The sequence below is a fragment of the Lactuca sativa genome, chromosome 1 (assembly GCF_002870075.4).
Source record: "Lactuca sativa cultivar Salinas chromosome 1, Lsat_Salinas_v11, whole genome shotgun sequence".
Classification (NCBI taxonomy): domain Eukaryota; kingdom Viridiplantae; phylum Streptophyta; class Magnoliopsida; order Asterales; family Asteraceae; genus Lactuca; species Lactuca sativa.
The window spans coordinates 55,717,767-55,732,279 of NC_056623.2; positions in this window are offsets into that span (position 1 = coordinate 55,717,767).

Sequence of the window (14,513 nt, forward strand, 5' to 3'; positions counted from 1 at the left end):
CTTGCTGAAGCTGAGGTAAAGATTACTCCTCCTTCTTTTCCCTCAAGATTGAAAAACACGAAAAAAGAAAAGGAAGACAAAGATATTATGGATATATTTCGAAAGGTTGAGGTAAATATTCCCCTTCTTTATGCAATTAAACAACTACCCCGATATGCTAACTTTTTAAAAGAGTTGTGTACATCAAAAAGAAAATTAAATAGAAACGAAACAGTTAAAGTAAGCGAGAATGTTTCAGCTGTTTTACAGAAAAGGCTACCCATAAAGTGTAAGGACATAGGAGTATTTACTGTTCCTTGCAAGTTGGGGAACCTTTCAGTGCCACAAGCTATGTTGGACTTAGGAGCTTCTATAAATGTATTGCCATATTCACTTTTTAAAACTTTCAGGGTGGGGCCTTTAAAACGAACATGAGTCATCATTCAGTTAGCTGATCGTTCTATGGTGCACCCTAAAGGTGTGCTGGAAGACGTTTTGGTTCAAGTGAATGAACTCATTTTCCACCTGATTTCTGTGTTTTAGATATGGGAGATGATGACTCCCTAAATTCAAGTTCTATTCTTTTGGGGAGACCATTTTTTAAAACTGCCAGAACCAAAGTAAATGTTTATGATGGTACCCTTTCCATTGAATTTGATGGTGAAGTTATCAACTTCAATATTTATGATGCTACACATTATCATGATGTTGTTTCAGCCCTTAATTTCATTGATGTAATTGAACCATTATCTGCAGAATATTTTGAGATTGCTAACTGTGAGTCACTAGCATTAGTGCTCCATAGAAATTTATCTATTAATGCAGCTAAGGTTTTATGAGAAGATTATGTGGTTGACATAAAAGTTCAAGAAATGGCAGTCCATATGGACCAGAAGAGAAAGTTGAGGTATGGTATCCAAACTCTTAAATTACCAGTTTCTAACTCCAAACTTTTTCCTTCTGTAGTGCAAGCTCCCATTTTGGAGATGAAGACACTTCCAGAGCACCTGAAATATGCATATCTTGGAGAAAAAGAAACATTACCAGTCATCATATCCAACAAGTTGCCAGAAAAAGAAGAGTCATAACTGATCATAATTTTGAAGGAGTATAAAAGCGCGATTGGGTGGACTATTGCAGACATCAAAGGACTCAGCCCATCTCTCTGCATGCATAAAATTTTGATGGAAGAAGATTATAAGCCTTCGCGTGAAGCCCAACGTAGATTAAACCCACCAATGATGGAGGTGGTTAAAAAAGAAGTTATGAAGTTATTGGATGTTGGGATAATATACCCAATATCTAACAGCAAATGAGTCAGCCCAGTTCAAGTTGTACCCAAAAAGGTTGGAGTGACAGTGGTAGAGAATAAAGAAGGAAAGTTGGTTCCAACTCGGGTTCAGAACAGATGTCGTGTTTGTATTGATTACATTAAATTAAACGCAACCACTCGGAAATATCATTTTCCTCTCCCTTTTATAGATCAGATGCTAGAGAGGCTTGCTGGAAAATCCCACTACTACTGCTTGGATGGATTTTCAGTTTTCCGTCAGATTTCAGTTGCTCCAGAAGACCAAGAGAAAACGACCTTCACCTGCCCATTGGACTTTGCAACGCACCCGCTACCTTTCAAAGGTGTATAGGTAGTATCTTTTCTAAATATGTCGAAAATACCATAGAAGTCTTCATGGATGATTTTACCGTCTATCAAAATTCCTTTGATATTTGTTTGAAAAACCTCACAAAATTTTTGCAAAGATGTATTGAAACAGACATGGTCTTAAATTTTGAAAAATGTCAGTTTATGGTTAACCAAGGTCTGATTCTTGTTCATATTGTTTCAAAAAGAGGTTTGGAAGTCGACAAAGAAAAAATAGATGTTATAAAAAGCTTACCCTACCCTAAGAATGTTCGGGAAGTACGTTCCTTTCTTATTCATGCAGGTTTATATAGGAGGTTTATAAAAGAGTTTTCGAACATATTAGTTCCCATGTGCCAATTACTACAAAAAGATGCTGAATTTGACTTCAATGGAAATTACAAGAAGGCTTTTGATGTGCTGAAAAATCTTCTTACTTATGCCCCCATTATTCAGCCCCCAGATTGGAGTTTACCATTCGAGATAATGTGTGAGGCCAGTAACACTGCTGTTGGAGCTGTTTTAGGACAGAGAGAAGACCGGGTTCCCCACGTTATTTATTACGAATCAAAAACTTTGGACAACGCCCAAGAAAATTACTCCACCACAGAAAAAGAGTTGCTGTGAATTGTTTTTGCATTAGAAAAATTCAGATAATATTTGCTGGGGACGAAAGTTATAATCTTTTCTGATGACGCAGCTATCCGGTACCTTTTTTCCAAAAAAGACTCAAAGCCAAGGTTGATCAGATGGATTTTGCTGTTAAAGGAATTTGATATATAGATCAAGGACAAAAACAGGAGAGAAAATTTGGTAGTTGATTATTTGAGCCGACTCACTCCACCTGAAGACCCGACACCGATTCGCGAAAAATTTCCTGGCGAGCACTTATTCGCTGTTCAGAACCCTCCTTGGTTTGTTGATATATAGAACTACTTGTTCTCCAAAGAACTCCCTTCATATCTTACCCGAGCCCAGAAAGATAAAATAAAGAAGGATGCGAAAAGATATGTCTGGGACAAGCTGTATTTATGGAAACACTATGCTATTAAGGTGATTAGAAGATGTGTGCCTCAAGATGGAGTCAAGTCAATATTGAATTTCTGCCATTCAGAAGCTTGTAGAGGGCATTATGATCCGCAATGAACTGCACACAAGGTCTTTGACAGGGGTCTTTATTGGCCTCATATTTTTCATGACTCTTTTATGTTTTAGAAGACTTATGAAATGTGCCAAATGACTGGGTCTTTGACATCCTGTAATCAGATTCCACTTACTCCAATCTTAGTATGTGAAATCTTTGATGTTTGGGGTATAGATTTCATGGGTCCGTTTCCGCCATCTTTCGGGTTTGTGTATATCTTACTTGCTGTGGATTACGTATGCAAATGGGTCGAGGCAAAAGCTATACAAACAGATGATGCCAAGGTTGTAGTTGATTTTATCAAGACAAACATATTTGCTAGGTTTGGGACACCGAAAGCCATTATTAGTGATCGGGGTACGCATTTCTGTAACCGTACCCTCGAAGCAGCCCTTAAGAAATACGGTGTCACACATCGGGTATTCACAACATATCACCCGCAAACTAATGGGCAGGCAGAAGCTTCAAATAGACAAATTTGAATATAAGCATTATAGAGAAAATCATCAATCCGATCAAGAAAGATTGGAGTATTCGATTGGATGATTTATGGGCTCACCGGATAGCATACAAAACTTTTATCGGTATGTCACCATATTGAATTGTTTTTGGCAAACCTTGTTGATTACCGGTTGAATTGGAGCATCGAGCATATCGGGCTATCAAAAATTTGAATATGAGCATGGATGAAGCTGGTAAGAAAAGAAGGTTGGATATCCAAGAGTTAGAAGAAATCCAGAACGATGTTTACGAGAACGAAGCAATTTATAAAGAGAAGACAAAAGTTTTCCACAACAAAATGATCACACGAAAGGTATTTGCTACCGGTCAAAAGGTACTCAAATATCATTCTCGTTTCAAAATTATTTCTGGGTGCCATAGAAATAAAAAGTGAACAAACAGGAAATATTTTTAAGGTTAATGGTCATCATCTCAAACCATTTTATGAATGGTTTCAAGTTACGAATGAGGAAGTGGAGGTAGTCGAGGTCCCGACTTACCGCAACTGAGGAAACCAAGTAACAATGTCGAGCCAACGATAGTAAAAACGGGCAGCTTACTGGGAGGCCACCCGACTTTTGTTTTGGTTTTGGTTTTTGCAACTTAATTTCAACTTTTGTGTGTTTTTAGTTACTTAGGTCGTCTCTTTTTAATTGAATCATGTTTTTCATATGAAAAGGAACAGAGAGAATTTGCAAAATTTTGAAGTAAATCAAATTTTGTGGTACATGCGATTGCATGTCTAGTCCTTTCGATTGCAGGTTGTATTTTTTGGGTTGCAGGAGATCATCGAGGATTTTTGGAACAATTTTTGACGAAAAAAGATTTTATGCGACTGCAGGTATGCTCCTTGCGATCACATGTTTTTGTTGTTTAAAAAATATAGCATCCTTGAGTCTTTTTACAATGGAAACAACAATTTTTGCCAAACCTACGATCGCAGGTTCTATACATGTGATCGTATGCATCATTTTTTTTACAACTAGACGTTACTCTCATCTTAAAACAACCGAATAGTTAAAATTTTAAAAACTTGCGATCGCAGCTTCTACCCATGTGATCACAACTTCCAGTTTTTCTATATATATCGATCGCAAGCTCACTTGGCACATACCACAATTCAAGAACTCTCTCATTATTCCGATTATTTTTGGATTTTTTTCACCAAAAACCACACAAATCACTCGTTTTTCGTCCAAATCAAGCAAAAAAGGTATCAATCTCTTCCATTTTACTTGTACTACATGTTTACGGTAACGAAATCATGATTCCACGGTTGAAATTCTTCAAAAAATATTTTTTTCTTCATTTTGAAATTTGAATTTTTGTGAATTTCTTTTTCAGATCTACGCCCCGTTAGCACTCCACAGGTCCCGAAAACTTGAAATGTTTGTTCCTGACACAATTCAAAAGAGTTTCATCTGAACGGAATTTCAAAACTCAAAACTTTTTCACACGTGAAAAATATACTGCTGCTTAGGGCCCAGTCAGGTATATTCATTCTGAAATTGAACTCTTTTGTTTCTGTCATATATCTGTGCGGGCTTGCGTATCCGCTGTGGGAGTAGTTAGAAAAATTTATTTTTGCTTGGTAATTGTCTATCTGGAAATTGTGCCTCACCTGTCCGAGTTTTTGGCTTGAAAAATGCCTCCTAGAACTTCCCGTTCACGCAGAAATGTTGACAATCCAGACCCGTTATACACTGTTCAGGCGGACAACGTGACTGTAGATTTAGGTTCACAGGGTGCATTTGACTATTACCAACGAATTCTGGATCGAGAGATTTTACCATAGACTTGGGCGCCCAGCCATTCATTAATGCAGGAACTCTATATTTACGATGGTGCCCGTGCTCTTTTTGCCAATATTGGCTCGGAGCGTCTTTTTTCTGCAAATTTTCCTACCTGTCCTCTACTTACAAGAGAATTTCTAGCTACATTGAGTCCAGTCAACCATGATGGGAAGATTGCTTTTCATTGTTATAGCACCCTTCACTTTATTCATGTTGACCAATTTTGTACTTTTTTTCGTACACCCATCACTAACCTGTCTTAACCAACTCGTGCTTTTGACGTACGCGATTTTTGGCAATCCATCACATGATTGGGCTATTATGAGGCATCCTAATCCATGTAGACTAGTATCATTCACACAATCCTAAAAATCGCTCTGAAAATTATATGTAATATTATTTATGCACAGGTTGAGATCACTAAAGCCGGCAAAGCCGAGCTTTTCCTTCTATGGTGCATGGTCACTAGATTACATCGCCCTCATTTGGGTGATTTGATCATCAAAAGATTCCACATAGTCATAAAACTCAATACCGACGGTGTCATCTGTTGTGGTGGTTTTATTTCTGTTATTGCTCGCACTGTCACGCAACAGCCTATCCCGGGGTACATCTTCTTCTCAGGCGACTCCTTTTGTTTGACCCTGCAGAACCTTTGGGCTATGCACGTGTTACGTCTCGTCCCAGGTGGGAATGTCTGGATACTAGGACGATCCACTTATTTCAAAGTGACTGGTCCTGACGTCATCGACCTCGCTAATTGTAACATCCGGATTTCAGGGATATTATTGTAAAGGCTAATCTTGGGTTTCAAGGGGGGACTCGACGAGTTGAGGGTCCAACTCTCTGAGTCGAGTCGGGATCCTTCGGGGGATTTATTGAGTGGACTCGACGAGTTAGAAGAGGGACTCGCCGAGTAGATGCTGGTCCGAGAAAAACCTTATGTTCCGGGTTTGGAGCATATTTAAAGGAACTTATGACCTTGGGTGCGCCTCATATCCTCTGTGAGAAACCCTAAGTCACTATGGGAGCTTGGGATGAGTTCTTATGATGAAATCAAGTGATTTAGTGAGTTATGTGGAAGGAAAGGTGCATGAATCAAGCAAGAAACGAGATGGAGTCTGTGGATCTAGCTTATCTTCTCATGGAGCTGCTGTGGAAGGTATGACCTTGCATCCTTTTCATCTAATTGTGATTAGACCTCTAGATCTTGGGAGTTTATGGCTTAACTCCCCTCCTTTTTATCTTTGAGCTAAGTGAGTCATGATCTAAGGTGGGAAACATTAGATCTGAGCCTTGAGAGGTCCTTAGAGGCTAGATGCCTTGGCTTTAGTGGCCCAAATGAAGGTTGTTGAGCAAAAACCTTCATGAAGAGTGTGTTTTGGTGTTTTGGCGCTATAAAACCGTGCATTAGCGTAAAGATCGAAACTTTACATAAGTATTAAGCCTTGGAATGATAGATCTATAGATTAGAGTGTTAGATCTGGTTGAAATCGTCCGGATAAGGAAAAGTCTGAATAGACTCGCCGAGTCAATGAGTCAACTCGACGGGTCGGCTAGGGTTTCATGTATGGAATGAATCGCGATTTAGCCCGGTGAGTCGTGGGGTTGGCTCGACGATTTAAGCTGGATCTTCAAGAGACTTCGGGAATGTGAGTGAACTCGACGAGTCACAAAGGTGTACTCGCCGATTCGGGCCAAGTGGGACTGTTTACTTGAGTCGACTTCTGTTGACTGTGGGGTCTTGGTCAACATAAGTAACAAAGACCATGGAAGAGTAAAATGGTCTTTTATCCACTTCCCAATTAGAGAGGGAAAGAGTAATCTTCGGTTTAATTAGAGTTGAGATTTCGAGTGTTAATTAGAGATATTTGCCTTATGTGTTAGGCGGTGGCGAGTTCGAGATTCGAGTGTGAGGATAGCTGCTTCTTGCTTGCCAGGTGAGTCTTCTCACTATACTTTACCTAGAATGGTAATTTGAGTTATATGACAGAGTATCTTGTATGCTATTTATGTGATTGTGATACACTACATTATTTTTATGTGATTCATGCCGTGTATGTTCCAGAGTTTATAGAGTTAGAACCGGAAGGTTCACAGGGTTAGAACCGGAAGGTTCACAAAGTTAGGACTAGAGGCTCCACAGAGTTATAGCCTCGAGTGGCTAATATGTGTTATATGTGGTATTTGGGGAACTCACTAAGCTTCGTGGTTACCGTGTTATGTGTTATGTGTTTCAGGTTTTCCTCTCGGAATCGCGTGACGGCACCGGTTTGATTGTACACACCAGAGAAAGAGTTATGAGGATCCTGGATTATTAATGGAGTTGTGCTTTTTAATTGAATAAAAGAGATTTTTATACGATATGTTATGAAGAGTATGCATTTTAAAAATGAAAAAAATTGTTTTAAATTTTCACGTCGTTCCCTAATTTACGGGGTTTAGGACCTATTTAAAGGCACTTATGGCCTCATTTGCGGCCACTCTTTCCCTCGAAGCAAAACCTAAAGGTCATTTGAGCTAGAAAGTGAGAGAGAAGCTATCTTGGGATTTTTAGTGCATCATTTGAGAAGAAGAGAAGGAGATGAAGCAAGGATCAAGAGGGGGAAAGTTGGATCCAGTGATAGATCGTCCAGAGCTTCTGAGGAAGGTAAAAGTCTGCACCTTTCTCATTATTGTTAGTTAGATCTCATGTGTTTGGAGTTCTAGGTCTTTTACCACCTTTGGTTTGGGGCTTTGCGTAAAATGGATTAGCTAGAAGCCTAGTCCTTAGATCTGGACCTTGTGAGGTCCCTAGAGTCCAAAGGTTCCAACTTTATTCATCCATATGAGGGTTGTTGTGCTTAACACCTTATCAAGTGATTTAGTGAGTTATGTAGAAGGAAAGGTGCATGAATCAAGCAGGGAACGAGATGGAGGCTATGGATCTAGCTTATCTTCTCATGGAGCTGCTGTGGAAGGTATGACCTTGCATCCTTTCCACCTAATTGTAATTAGACCTCTACATCTTGGGAGTTTTAGGGCTTAATTCCCCTCCTTTTATGTTTGAGCTAAGTGAGACATGATCTGAGGTGGGAAACCTCAGATCTGAGCCTTGAGAGGTCCTTAGAGGCTAGATGCCTCGGCTTTAGTGGCCCAAATGAAGGTTGTTGAGCAAAAACCTGCATGAAGAGTATGTTTTGGTGTTTTGGAGCTATAACACCGTGCATTAGCGTAAAGATCGAAACTTTATGAAAGTATTGAGCCTTGGAGTGGTAGATCTATAGATTAGAGTGTTAGATCTAGTTGAAATCGTATAGATAAGGAAAAGCCTGAATGGACTCGCCGAGTCAATGAGCCGACTCGACGAGTCGGCTAGGGTTTCTTGTTTGGACTGAATCGCAATTTAGCCCGGCGAGTCGTGGGGTCGGCTCGATGAGTTAAGCTGGATCTTCAATAGACTAGCAAGACTGCGTGGATTCTTCCATTGAACATTCCACCACCTCTTCGACCACGTAGGCCACAGAAGGGCCCCGCACATCAACATTCTGACCGACCATCTTCGTCCACTATGCACCCTAATTACACGGATGCCACTCCACTATCTTACAGTCAGCCTAATCCCATGCAAACTGACTATCAGGACGCGCCCCAGCATACCCAACCACCTCACCCTAACCCCAACTCCCCCTTCACTTACCAGCATTATCTTGACATCCGCCAGGATATTGTTTCCCTTTAATAGAGTATGATCGGTCTCTGCTTAGATTACTAGATTTACAGCACCCAGGTTTCCGAGTTTCGTGACGAGGTCTTAGGTTATCGTGAGGATTTCGCCGACTTCCGCGAGGAGTTCTTCCGTTGCTTTCCATCCTCACCCGAGTAGCCATTTTCCACTCCTCCCTAAGCATTGAGGAAAATGCTTAATTTTCAGCTTGGGGAGGGGATTTGTTTCCCGTTTGTAAAAATTTTTTTATCAAAAAAAATTTTAAAAATTTTAAAAATCCAAAAAGATTTTCCATTTATGTTTTTTTTAACTTTATTTGTCATTTTTCTTCCTAGTTTTTTTATTAAAAAAAAGTTGAAAAAAATTTACGAGATGATGTCACTCTTTACATACGTTAGCTCCATGAAGTGGGATATTGAGAATTAAAGATGAAAAAAATCCGAAGCGACCTGATTGTTATTGGAGGTGTAGAATCAACTGTCATAACTAGGGGACCCAAGACACAATGATTCGAGACTCCAGCCTTAGATAATAAAAAAAATGGCGTACTGAAACGTTTTATGGGCGGTAATAACAACTTTATGATGATTTGCTTCTGAATGTTTAAAAAGAATCTTTATCGACAACTCTGGACCCACAGAACATGACCCTATTTGTTGACACGCGTTACCCTCTCGGTAACAGAGAGTTTAATTTTCAGACCCATACAGTCAAGAAAGAAGAAATGGTACAATGTTATATCCAATGCCCAAATCAAGAATTTCAAGTGCTTAATTGAAGAAATTTCAAGAAATTCTAAAAAAAAAATTGAAGAATTCAAGCTCAAAACGAAGTACAAATCAAAGTTCAATCAAATTAGAAGTCGTTTTAAAGTTACATCTGGCGAATAAAGATATGATGCTTGTGGCTCTTGAAAAAGTGAAACCATAGAGCTCGGGCTCCTACGGGGGTTGGCCCTTGCTGCCGCGGTGAAAGCTGATTTGGTCATGCAGGTTCTTAAGGATGTGTCGATTCTGATTCTTGACCATCTAGTCTTAAGGACATGAGATCCGTATTGTGTTATTTTCGCTCATAAGGCTAATTAAGTTATAAAGTTTAAATAAAACTAGTATTGTACTATTGGGTTACACCGTTTTGTGGTCTTCCTCACTTTGGGAGTCTGTGATACATGAAAGGTAGCAGGATGGTTGCTTAGGTGTTAGTGATTGGAGCCCTTTTCGATGTAAAGTCTTATTGTATATATATAAAAAAATACAAAAAATATAAAAAGAAAAAAAAGAAGCAAGTTTTTATTTTTAGTTGTTCGTATCTCTTTTTCATATTATCTTCGTTCATTATTCATTTTCTTTATTTTTTCATGCATATTTTTATTCTTTGTTATGTTTATCTTTTGTAGTTCCTGTTAGTTAGGTTTTCCTTTTTAGTTGTTAGTGTGTCTAGATTATTTCTTTATTGCCCTTAGCCTCTATTCCATTTCCAAATTATCATTTCTTACTTGAGGTCAAGTAAGGTCTAAGCTTGGGGAGGCTTGTTAGATGCATTTTATATGCATCTTTTAGCACAATTTCCTTGGTATTTTGTTATAAAAGCTAACTAACTCCTGATTATTCTTATGTATTTCGTGTTTCGTGACTATTTTGTAAAATGCCCGTATTGCTCACGTTTGTTATGACTTTTCAAGGCAATTTGGAGCACATGGATGATTATGCGAATTCGGGATGTGTTAGTGGATGCTTTGGAGCTTAACTAGAGTCTAGACCAAGGATGTCGAGGAATGATCAAGGATATCTTGGAAGGAGGAACGATGATAAAAAAGAGACAAAATTAAGTGCATGCGATCGCATACCCTATACATGCGATCGCATCTTTGTATGCAACTTCGCTTCATATTTTTTTCATGCCAAAAATTCACCAGGATGATAAAAGGTGATACATGTGATCGCAACAACAGTACATGCGATCACAAATAAGCTAAAATGCATCAAAATGGTAATGTACTTCATTTAAAAGGCTCGGGACACGTTTTTGTTGATACATGCGATTGCAACTTGCATACATGCGATCACATGCACGGCGTTTTTACTACTAGACGTATAAATAGAGCCCCGCACTCATCCAGTAACCCTAATTGGCGATTCTTGGCGATTTTCAGAGGGTTTCAAGTGAAGAACGCGGATCTAAAAGAGACGATTCAATTTCTTTTCATTGTTTAGTAAGATTTATCGTTTAGACTCTATTTTCTACTGTTTGTATGATTCATCATTAGGCACTATGTTTTATTGTGAATACTGTTTAGTTTGATCAATTCTGTGTTTAGTTGAGTATTTGATTTTGATTTCAATTTCTGTTGGCCACTTGAATTGTTTGTGAATCATTCTAGTTATCTAATTGTTTAGATCCGTAATTGTGTAGAGTAATTGGTAAAATTTAACATATATTAGATTAATTCTGTGATTAGGGTTAACTCTAATATGAAATGATCAAACAAGTTTTAATGCCTCTGAGCCTATGAGAGGTATTAGACTTTACTGGGAAATTACATTGTGTTTAATGCAACTTTTCTTTGTTAATCAAAAGCTTGTTTGGTTAATTTGGTAAAAAGTTAGATTTAATTCGAAGAACTTTTTTTGATTAAATGATTTTTGTATAGAGGTTATTAGAGCTTTTTACTGTACTTTAGTACCAATTTAAACAAGTGCACAATTAAATATTGTGTTGAAGGTTAATTATATGATCAGGGGAGTCACCGTGAAACTGGAATTGCTTTCTCTTATATGAATTTTCACCACTTTAAATTTAGTTATTTTTTTTATGATTTTCGATTTCTGTTAGTTCAATTAAGATTAAAAACCCCCTTTTTATGTTTGATGCACTTAGCAATAGTTAGCTCATGCCTTATGCAAAGAGGTGTAAACTTTAGGACGTGTCCCTAAGGGTCCCACCCTGCTTACCCGTACTACCTATTAGTGCAAAAGAGCAGTCTATTTATATTTTTATTTGTTTAAATCATGCACGACAACGGTTTTAATAGTGTTGTAACATGAATTGCTTTTGAGTTTCGAACAAAATTATCATCAAAAGTGATGTCAAATATTTCTTCAATTACACGGGTACGCCGATTCAGAACTAGGTAAGCTTTTAATTTGGCTGAGTATCCCAAAAAGATGGCTTCATCTGACTTTGTTTGAAACTTAGTGAGTGGATCATAATTATTTTTATGAAACATCTACATCCAAAGATATGTAAGAACGAGATACTCAGCTTCCGACGATTCATTGCTTTGTATGGTGTCTTGTTGAAGCGACGGTTGATGATACTCTAATTTGAGTAAAACAAGTTGTTAAGACTGCTTCGACCCAAAGATAAAGAGGAAGATTTGCATAGTTCAACATCTACTGAGCGACTTCAACTAGAGTTCAGTTTCTTCTTAACAACACCATTTTTCTATGGAGTGTATGGAGCAGAAAGGTTGTGTTTAAAGTATTTGTGAATTAGGAACTTTTTGATTGAGGCATTAGTAAACTCGGAACCGTTGTCACTTCGAATTCTTTTGAAGGGTAGTTTTGTTATCAATTCTATTTCATTAATAAAGTTGATGAGCTCGGAAGCAGTTTCCAACTTCAATCTTAAAAATAAAACCAGACGAATCTTGTGCTGTTGTCAACAATCACAAGAATGTACTTTTTGTAATGCAAGCTTTCAACGACAGACAACCCATAGAGATCAATACGAATAAGTTCGAGTGGTTCGGAAAATGATTTTTCTATCAGAATAGGATAACCTTTCTTTGATTGCTTCCCACACTCACATGCAGCGCAAAGATGATCATTCTAAAACTTGAGGAGTGGCAAACCTCTGACCAGTTCACTAGAAACCAAATTATTCATATATCAGGAATTAAGATGAGCAAGCCTTCGATGCGATAGACAACTTATGTCTGGAATGGATTTTGTAAGAAGACACAATTAAGGCTTTCTGATAATCATATTGATATCCAGAGGATAGATGTCTTTTTTTTATCTAACTTGATGAGACATTATTTATGATCTTCTGTCATAACATAGCTATGCTTCTTACATAATGCAACCCACCGATTTGCATCAGTGATTTGGGCTACACTGATCAGAGTGTGCTTGAGATTAGTCACGTAAGACACATTGGAGACAAATAAATTGTTGTTGGTTAAGATGCCATAAACTCAAATTTGGGAATTTGGATTGTTTCCATATGTAACATATACAACATTTGGAGTAAGATTCAGATCACATAGAAGGTATTTCTGCCCAATCATGTGCATGGAACAAACACAATCAATATAACATATTGTATCTTGTTCCGAAGCACAAAATTTGGAGTTTTTAGGCTCTGAGTTTGGTTTAGGGACTTTAGCATGGGATTTAGAATTAGCTTTTGATTTCTGAACAACTAGTATCTCGAAATGATTTTTCCGAGACACTTTAGGGAATATTCAGAATGTCAAGGTCTTTTCGTTGATCCAAAATTTATATTCAACCTTTGGTTTCTTAGAAACTGCTTTCTTTAGAAGGACAGTTTTTTGAGATGGTTCAGGAAGAACTATGTTCCGAGATTCATTTGACAAGTGATGCCTTTTTACTTTCCATTAAAATTTCGGATTTGAACCTTTCAAAGTGTTGTGATATCCGCTTCGAGCTTAACACTGTTTGTGATGGTTTCATCTGAGTAAAGCCTGAGAATCACAAGAAAGAGAGAACTGATGTTAGTCGTCATCTGGGAGGGGGTCCCGGAATGAGGCTCTGATGGTCAAGTTAGTAATTAGATGAGAGAATTAGGATTTAGCTTGAGATAGAGACATAGGCGAACCCTTCTTCTAGAGGAGAACGACTTCCTTTATACCTATCGACGGAGGAGCATGACCCAGATAGTACTTTTTGTCTTGTTTGGACCTACACGACGTGGAGGCATTCCATTGGCGGATCATGCCCCACCAGCAGTTATTTGTTATTGGTGCAGAACTACCAAGGAACGGTGCTTTGAGCACTACACTTGTCATTTTGGGAGTAGTTGCTACTGTTTTGGCTTGTTGTGAGTTAGAGCCTCTTGTTCCGGATTGGACCTTGGCGCTAGAGTGTCGACGTTTAAGTGTGAGGTCATAAGGGCGAAGGCCCATGCCTGGCACTCATGTTAGGTAGCGATCATTAGTTACGTCGTCCTTTAGATAACTGCTATGTTATCTTTGACGTATTCCTGGAGGGATACGTTAACAAGTTCCTTAGGCTAGTAAACAACAACTGTAGCTTGGGGTAACTGAGTTGTTCTAGCTTAGATTAAGACATGTGTTTGGACGGGACGATTCTGACGTCTGCTGCTGTAATGGAGGCATCTATGTTGATGGTTTCATCATTGTAACTGTTTGAACTTCCCGCCTTGCGTTTAAGACTTCCCTTATTAGGGACAATTTCCTTTTCTTCGCTCTACTACTTCAACTGTTCTCGTCTTCACTCTGTTTCTTCTTTTCTCTTTGCTTCCTTTCTATTTCGCCTCGTTCTTGTTTATCGACATTCATGGCGACACTAGCTACTGGAATCGAGTAGAAGCATCGTGAGTTTGTAGGCTTGTAGGCCCGATTTGGTTTTTTTCATGAACATGGTGTGCATTATCCTCAAAAGGGAAGTCATTTCTCGGCTGCTGGAAAAAAAGGTCGGAGTCCCAATCCAATCTTTGAGGCGGGTCTCTGGCTCCTAATGACCGATTTTTTTGATGAGATCATGT